The sequence below is a fragment of the Oncorhynchus clarkii genome, chromosome 16, assembly GCF_045791955.1.
Source record: "Oncorhynchus clarkii lewisi isolate Uvic-CL-2024 chromosome 16, UVic_Ocla_1.0, whole genome shotgun sequence".
NCBI classification, from domain to species: domain Eukaryota; kingdom Metazoa; phylum Chordata; class Actinopteri; order Salmoniformes; family Salmonidae; genus Oncorhynchus; species Oncorhynchus clarkii.
In genome coordinates this window covers 19,512,873-19,522,661 of record NC_092162.1, presented here as the reverse complement: position 1 = coordinate 19,522,661, position 9,789 = coordinate 19,512,873, and positions in this window count along the sequence as shown.

Below are 9,789 nucleotides of genomic sequence, written 5' to 3'. Positions count from 1 at the left end.
CAATACAAAAGTATAATCAACTCATTGCAGCTTTGCCACAAAAATGGAAGAGGCAATTACTTAAAAGAGAAAGGAATTAATTGGTTTCTCTGCCTCCAATGAAAAACCATGCATGGCTTAAAATGACTAGCTAGCATCATTCGTAAATTGCATGTTTTACTTAAGGTCGAGAGGTTTGACAACTATTCCGCATAAAATTCTAGATAGTTGGAAACAGATGTTTTATGTCCCAATACCATGGCATTGGGTTTATGAACTGATATACAAAAAATCATTCAGTTCATTTCAATTTAAACTATTAGAAAGAAATTCTCGCCACAAAAAGAATGCTCAACATATTGAACATTGAACAGTCAGCCTTGTGGAGACTCTGCCCCAAGGAAACAGAGTCAACAGATACTCTGTTTTGATTACTGTCCTTCGGTGGCTTGATTTTGAAGTCATGTCCAGGAGTGGTTCTTAAGTCATAATGTCTGTGTTCAGATAGATCTACAAACAGCACTGTTATGATATTTGAAAAACCACATTCAATCAATGGGAAAATGTATTACACTCTTAGATAAAGTATTCATTTTTTAGGGAAATCTCTATAGAAATGGTACACAGCAATTCTTCAAGACCCTCATAAGACATCACAGTAAAAGAGAAGGATGTATTGCAAAAGGAAATAGTAAAGGGGTAGTGTACTGGGAAAGATGGGTTATGGGTTGATGGACATCTGAGTGTTGGAATTAAGATTGGAGTGATTGGATGATTGGCAAAACACTTGGAGTCCAGTACAATTCAACGAAGAACGTTATATATACATATATAGAGTTGTAATGTTTTCCACCCACCAAAAAATATAGTGAATAAAAAGGGGAATTCAAAATTGTGCAAGTAATGTTATTTGATAGACTCCAATTCTATCTTCTAATTTCATAGCTGATCTATCCCCTAAAAAAATAAGACACCTTTTCCCCAACTCCAGGCCAGTGGCTATTGATGGGCCAAACCCCCATGTTATCGTTCAAACTAAAAAAATATATATCTCTCACAACACAAGCAGTGGAGCGGCTTCTGTTGTGAAAAGCAACTACGGATCCGGGCTGTCTGCAGTTGTTTTTCAAAACAGAAGACGCCCACTGCTTGTGTGGGGAGAGTGAAAAAACAGAATTTGAACGAAAACATGCGGGTTTTGGCCACCATACAGAACCAATCAGTCACTTTGTTATCGATAACTATCATCAGAAATCACGCGATATGAATCAGACGCGTCTTTCTTTTCCTCAACGCAGTTAAGCCAAAACCACGCCCCGTTATTCAGATGTTAGTTCGACAACGCTTTGAGCGTTCTCCAAGTCCGGAAGTGAATATCACGTAGCGCGAAATTTCAGTCACTGATTAACATTTGCCCTTGTATTTCAAGATAGAAAAATATAATAACATAATGTTGTGGACCGAGCTAACCATTAACGTCCCTTAACGCTCAAAGACAGATTGAATGGCTGTGGCATAGCTTATTCTACTGAATGATTAGCGAATACATATTTGAGAAATGATATAACATATAACAACTTCAAATACTGAGCTAGTAAGGTTAAGTAACGTTAAGCAGCCTAGGTTAATGTAGCTGACCTTCAATTGAGGGAATTCAGCAGAGTTCTGAGACATTTTTACAACTCATTGAAACTCTGAAAATAAATACATGGGCAAATGTTACCAAACATGATAATAATAGGCTTGCATTATGGTTGCCAGCTAATTGTTAAATTACACTTTCCATCCTTACCTTGGAAGGTTACTGTCTGCACTGATGGCCTATGAGTGAGACAACGCTAGCTAGCCAGTAGTAGAACGTCTCTCTGAATAACGGGGCGTGGTTTTGGCATAACTGCGTTGGGAAAAAGAAAGGCGCGAATCAGACAGAGGGGCGCCGCCTCACCCACTAATTGGTCAGAAGGTTCAAATCAAATATTCATACCATAATTTCCAAGTGAAATGTTTACAGTAGGCAAAAAGCATCAACCACTGCTGTTATTGGACCCTGTACTAGTTTGTGGGGGAGAACTTTTCATGAGTGCAATTCGATCCGAATGTATTAACAATTTCCCATGATTTGCAATTTTGCATTTAGCAGTCGTTTCGGGTTAAATTTCCCAGGAACCATGACATTATGTAATTTCCTGTTTTGGGTGATAGACTGTATCCAGTGGCGATTTTAGCATGTAAATCTTTGTGGGGCAAACTAAAAACATAATTTTTTGTTCAGCACTTTTGAAATGTACAGCAACAGAATTCAGAACATGGGCCGTTCTTACACTATTCACCCTGTACACCAAGTCAGAACCGTAGGATAAATTAAGGATGCATATAAGCAGACAATGAAAGCTCTTACAATATGCAATGATTACATTTCTCTACATGTGCACACCACCAAATCAGAACAGCTAAATTATGAGGGCAAAAGGGACCAAATTATTAGGGTGAAGCACATGGACTACTAGCAGCTTACTACACAACATACACTTAGTAATACTTTATTAGCAACAGAAAACATATCTCCCTGTCACGCCCTGACTTTAAAGATCATTTTTATGTCTTTATTTTGGTTTGGTCAGGGCGTGAGTTGGGGTGAGCATTCTATGTTTTGTGTATCTATGATTATCTATTTCTATGTTTTGGCCGGGTATGGTTCTCATTCAGGGACAGCTGTCTATCGTTGTCTCTGATTGGGAACCATACTTAGGTACCCTTTTTCCCACCTGTGTTTGTGGGAAGTTAACTTTCTTTGATGGCACATAGCCATATCTGTTTGTTTAGTATTGTTTATTGTTTTGTCGGCGGCATTTCAAATAAAAGAGAAAATGTACGCTCACCACGCTGCACCTTGGTCCAGTTCTTTTAACGGCCGTGACACTCCCTTGCATATTACATAATTTATGCAGCAGCATACAATACATGTTTGGACTCACCTTGAACTGGAAGGTGGTCCTTCTTGTTGGCAAATTTGGTCATCAAACTTTGTCATCAAAGTCTGGCATTCTCTGAATTTATGGTGCTTTCAAACAACTGGGAACTTGAAAAGAAAACAGGTAGAATCATGACGTCAGTGACAGCACATATTTTCCTAGATGTCTTGAACTCTGAGATTTCCCAGTTCCGAGTTTCAAGTTATTTTGAATGCGACAGAAGTTATTCTGGATTGACAGCATGGCCAATGTATTCAACCTTTTCTGGCACATGATGTGTTGCGAGTTAATGTTTATCCTTTTAAGCTTGGAAAATAGACCCTTAAATCCAGACTTGGACCACACATCCTCTCCACTGAATAGTAGGCTAGTGATCGCTATGCAAAGCTTGCAGTTAGCCACTGATTCCTTCCAAACTACTCACTGTTGAATTTGCAATTTCCAACTTGTTGTGTAATGTTTAAATCCAATGGCCGATGAGCACCAATACGTTTAATCTATAATTTCTCTTCATATGACAAGGATTTGCCAGCAGATTGTCAACTTGATTCATGACGATGACTGCTTGACTAGCTTGCTAGCTAAGATTCTGAAAGTATTATGTTTACATGATCAGTCCAATCAAAGCTACGGTAGACATAACGTGATTTGACATCATTTCATCTGTTGCCAATGACCTTGAGCCTTCTTCGATGGGCAGTACTAATGTAAATCTATGGCAGCACCCAAGGGGCTTGAATTTTCCAGCTCTCCCCGTTGATTTTGCGTCCCCATGAGTGACAGAACACTGAGCCAATCACGGCGCAACTAGAGAACATTACCAACCCCTCCGATCCGTATTTTCCGTTGGCTGCCTCACCACCACAGAAAGCACTGAGCTAGGCTGAAACACTTGCATTTTGGAGCTGTCTTACTCAAGAAAGCAAAACAATACACCATGTTTGTATGTGGCTTTATTAACTCAATGTTGTTTTTTTCATTGTTTGCAAACTGATATGTGACACGTATTAATGCCAAAATAACATGCAAAGCATGCTCTGCCCCACCTGTCCTCAATTAGGGGTCGCCACTGGCTGTATCTCATTTCTCTGGCTGAGTCTTAATTATCCACACTTCTCTCAAAGTGTGCACCAGTACACTTTCTCACAGGGACTTAAACTCCCTCTTGACAATACTTACAACATTCCTATCCTATGATTTAAAATCCATGACAGGGATGGTGCAAGTGCACACTTCTGAAAAAGGGTAGATAATCAGGATGCAGCCTGTGTCCTTAATCCTGAAGTGCACTCTTGATCATTCAAATGAATATATTAAATGACTGGTATAACCATTTTGGTGAAAAATCCCCCAACCCCTTGTTTACATCAATCAAATGAGATGACAATTGGGATGAAAGGAACAGATAGAAAAAGCCATGACCTAATGTGGCTTATGTAGACAGACTAGGCCAGTGGTTAGGGTGACAGGTTCCAGCTCACAGCTGCAGAACTGCAACCATGCTTCCTGAGCTCTTCCTGGAATGAGGACCTTCCGTTTCTTAGATTGCATTGCTAGACATTACACAAGTGCTGGTGAGATACATGTCTCTAAGAACTTTCAAAATGACATATTTTCATCATAACAGTGTGAACAGGGTCATGGTAAACTGGATCAAATTAAATACAAATCTAAGTTGTTATTTATGCAGGAATACAGTGTAATGTGCACAACACAATGAAAGAAGTAGGTAACTACAGTATATTAAGTACAGTGCTGTAGATAACTACAGTACAGTGCATTCGGAAAGTATTCAGACCCCTTGACAGGATTGTGTTGAGCCACAGATCTGGGGAAGGGTACCAAAAAAATTCTGCAGCATTGAAGGTCCCCAAGAACACAGTGGCCTCCATCAATCTTAAATGGAAGAAGTTTGGAACCACCAAGACTCTTCCTAGAGCTGGCTGCCCTGCCTAACTGAGAAATCGGGGGAGAAAGGCCTTGGTCAGGGTGGTGACCAAGAACCTGATGGTCACTTTGACAAAGCTCCAGAATTCCTCTGTGGAGATGGGAGAACCTTCCAGAAGGACAACCACCTCTGTAGAACTCCACCAATCAGGCTTTTATGGTAGAATGGCCAGACGGAAGCCACTCCTCATTTAAGGCACGTGACAGCCTGCTTAAAGTTTTCCAAAAGGCACCTAAAGGACTCTCAGACCATTATGAAACCAAGATTGAACTCTTTGGCCTGAATGCCAAGTGTCACGTCTGGAGGAAATCTGGCACCATCTCTACGGTGAAGCATGGTGGTGGCAGCATCATAGTGTAGGGGTGTTTTTCAGAGGCAGGGACTGGGAGACTAGTCAGGATTGAGGGAAAGATGAACGGAGCAAAGTACAGAGAGATCCTTGATGAAAAACTGCTCCAGAGGGCTCAAGGACCTCAGACGGGGGAGAAGTTACACCTTCCAACAGGACCACAACCCAAAGCACACAGCCAAGAAACACAGGAGTGGCTTCGGGACAAGTCTCTGAATGTCCTTGAGTGGCCCAGCCAGAGCCCAGACTTGAACCCGATCGAACATCTCTGGAGAGACCTGAAAATAGCTGTGCAGCGATGCTGCAAGAAGACTCAACGCTGTAATTGCTGCCAAAGGTGCTTCAACAAAGTACAGAGTAAAGTCTGGTGAGACTGGTAAGACGAGGGGTTGGGGTTGTGTGTCTTTGTCAATAACAGCTGGTGTGCAATGTCTAATATTAAAGAAGTTAATATTAGCTGTAGACCACATCTACCAAGAGAGTTCTCATCTATATTATTCGTCGGCGTCTATTTACCACCACAGACCGATGCTGGCACTGAGACCACACTCAACCAACTCTATAAGGCCATAAGCAAACAAGAAAATGTTCATCCAGAAGTGGCACTCCTAGTGGCCGGGGACTTTAATGCAGGCAAACTTAAATCCGTTTTACCTCATTTCTACCAGCATGTCACATGTGCAACCAGAGGAAAACAAACTCTAGACAACCTTTACTCTACACACAGAGATGAATACAAAGCTCTCCCCACCCTAAATTTGGCAAATTGACCATAATTCTATCCTCCTGATTCCTGCTTACAAGCAAAAACTAAAGCAGGAAGTACCAATGATTCGCTCAATACGCAAGTGGTAAGATGATGCGGATGCTACTCTACAGGACTGCTTTGCTAGCACAGACTTGAATACGTTCCGGGATTCATCCAATGGCATTGAGGAGTATACCACCTCAGTTATCGGCTTCATCAATAAGTGTATCGATGACGTCATCCCCACAGTGACCGTACGTACATATCCCAACCCGAAGCAATGGATTACAGGCAACATCCGCATCGAGCTAAAGGCCAGAGCTGCCGCTTTCAAGGAGCAGGACACTAATCTGGACGCTTATAAGAAATACAGGATTTTTATACTTTTATTTTTTATTTTACCCCCTTTTGTCTCCCCAATTTCGTGGTATCCAATTGGTAGTAGTTACAATCTTGTCTCATCGCTGCAACTCCCATACAGACTCGGGAAAGGCGAAGGTCGAGAGCCATGCGTCCTCCGAAACAGGATGCAGTGCCTTAGACCACAGCACCACCCGGGAGGCTACAATACAGGATCAAGATTGAATCCTACTACATCAGCTCTGACGCTCGTCGGCTGTGGCAGAGCTTGAAAACTATTACGGACTACAAAGAGAAACCCAGACACGAGCTGCCCAGTGACGCAAGCCTACCAGACGAGTTAAATGCCTTTTATGCTCGCTTCGAGGCAAGCAACACTGAAGCATGTACGAGAGCACCAGCTATATGGATGACTGTGTGATAGCACTCTTGGTAGCCGATGCGAGCAAGACCTTTAAACAGGTCAACATTCACAAAGCCACAGGGCCAACTTGCAAGTGTCTTCACTGACATTTTCAACCTCTCCCTGACCGAGTCTGTAATACCAATATGTCTCAGGTGGATTCCCTCCAGGTGGAATCCCACAAACTCTCCCCCCAATTTATTGTCCCGTTCCCAATATCCAAGACCTCTACCTTACCCTGACCCTGACCCTGCCTGCCGCCGGTACTGTTGCCCCACCTCTGGTTTACTGACCCCTGCCTGCCTAGACCTGTCTATTTACCTGCCCATGTTGGGATATTAAGCTATTGTTTATTCAACGTGGTCTGCATCTGGGTCTTACCTTCATACCTGATAGTAAGGCACTACAGAGGGTAGTGCGTATGGCCCAGTACATCACTAGGGCCAAGCTTCCTGCCATCCAGGACCTATATAATAGGTAGTGTCAGAGGAAAGCCCAAAGAATTGTCAGAGACTCCAATCACCCAAGACATAGACTGTTTTCTCTACTACCGCACCGCAAGCGATACCGTAGCGCCAAGTGCAGGAAAAAAAGTTCCTTAACAGCTTCTACACCCAAGCCATAAGATTGGTGAACAATTAATCAAATAGCCACCGGACTATTTCTATTGACAACCCCCCCCCCCCCCCATTTGTTTGTACATTGCTGCTACTCTCTGTTTATTATCTATGCATAGTAACTTCACCCCTACCTACATGTACAAATTACCTCGACCAACCTGTACCCCTGCACATTGACTCTGTATATAGCCTCGTTATTGTTATTTTATTGTGTTACTTTTCATTATTTTTTACTTTAATTTATTTGGTAAATATTTTCTTAACTCTTCTTGAACTACACTGTTGGTTAAGGGCTTGTAAGTAAGCATTTCACGGTAAGGTCTACACTTGTTGTATTCGGCGTATGTTGACAAATAAAGTTTGATTTGAACTGCAACAAACACTCAAACTGGACAGTTTTATCTCAATCTCTTCATTCAAAGACTCAATCGTCGACACTTACTAACAGTTGTGGCTGCTTTGCGTGATGTGTTGTTGTCTCTACCTTCTTGCCCTTTGTGCTGTTGTCTGTGCCCAATAATGTTTGTACTCTGTTTTGTGCTGCTACCATGTTGTGCTGCTGCCATGATGTTGCCATGTTGTGTTGCTACCATGCTGTGTTGTCATGTGTTGCTGCCATGCTATGTTGTTGTCTTTAGGTCTCTCTTTATGTAGTGTTGTCTCTCGTCGTGATGCGTGTTTTGTCCTATATTTTTATTTTTAATCCCATTCCCCTGTCCCCGTGGGAGGCCTTTTGCCTTTTGGTAAGCCGTCATTGTAAATAAAAATGTGTTCTTAATAACTGACTTGCCTAGTTAAATAAAGGTTAAATAAAAAATCGAAATAAATTTATATTTCAGTAAAAAAATGTTTTGTAAATTTGCACAAAAATCTAAAAACCTGTTTTTGCTTTGTCATTATGGCATTTCACTGTACTTGTGCATGTGACATTAAAACTTTAAATGAATTAAGACACTGCCAGAGAAAGGAGATGCAGCCTAGCACCCAAGACATGAAATAACACCGTGCCCGGGAAATTTAAGTAAAAAATACTCTCACTCAACAAATTATATCTCCTACTATGGGTCATATTCTGGGACTATCCCAGTATAATTGTTTTTTAAAATCCATTACATTAGCATGTAAATCAAAAAACATTTTTGGGGTACCTTTGACCTTGAAGAAAAAGGAAGTCAGAAGATCTAGTTTTAGTTACAGCACAATCAAAAATGTATGAAAATTGTAATTACCTCCACTAACTTGTATGGGGTGTAATAACAGGCGTGGTTGATGATTTTTTGCCTACTGTAAACATATTGCACTCTGAAATCATGATATTAATAGGATTTGAACCAGTCTGACCAACTAGTGTGCAAGGCTTAGCCCCTCTCTGAATTATATTGTGTTATTTCTGATTTATGTATTTATAATTCTGGATTATATCGACTGATAGGCTCTGTATGGGGTATGGGTGGGGGCAAAGCCCCATGTATTCGTTCAAACTCTATTTTTACTCTCACAACAAAAACAGTAGGCGGCTTCTGTTGTGAAAAACAACTGCAGATCCGGGCCACTGCTTTTTCATAACAGAAGCCGCCCACTGCTTATGTTGTGAGAGAGAAAAAATAAGAGTTTGAGCAAAAACATGGGGGTTTAATTTTGGCACAACCATAGCCGCATGGATGGCATTGGGAAAGGTGCGTCTTTGCGCTAAATCCCGCCCACTCGAACGACGGTTATTGTGGCATTTTAGCAAATTAGATTAGCTCACTCACAGCGTTCTGTCTCCTCCATTCTCTCTCGCCTGCTTTTGAAAAAATTCAAAGTTAATGTAGGAGAGTCAGCGAGAAGCGCAAACGTGGATGAAAATGCACTTGCTTGAAATGAGACTGGGAATTCAAGACCTCGGAAATCTCTGACTTCAGGCAATTTATGTTCAAAACTGGGAAAAATCTTTTGAATGGTCGTCCAACTCGGCATCTCGAACCTTTTTCTAAAACTCCGACTTTCCGACCTGAAGATCACTGATGTCATGATTTGACCTTGATTTTTCCAAGTCCCCAGTTTCAACAGTCCTTCTCCACTTGTGTGTTATTATGCAAATTACATTTACAAGGGTGGATCCCAAAAGCCAGGGGCGCAACTTTCACTGGGGACATGTCCCCCCCCCCCACCACCACATTCTGAAATGGCATTTTTGTCCCCCCCCCAGTTTCATCATTGGAATGTAATACAAAACAAGGCAACGGTGTGCTTTAGGACCATGTGGACACCTCCGAGCAGTCAGGTTGGAGTGTCTATCTGATTGTAATTAGGACTAAGCGGACACCACAGAGCGGGCTGACAGGTGGTGTGAAAGCAAAGCTTCTGGAAGGCTGGCTGAACCAGCATGGGAGAGTTGAGCATAGTACAGTGTGTACGTTGCACTCTT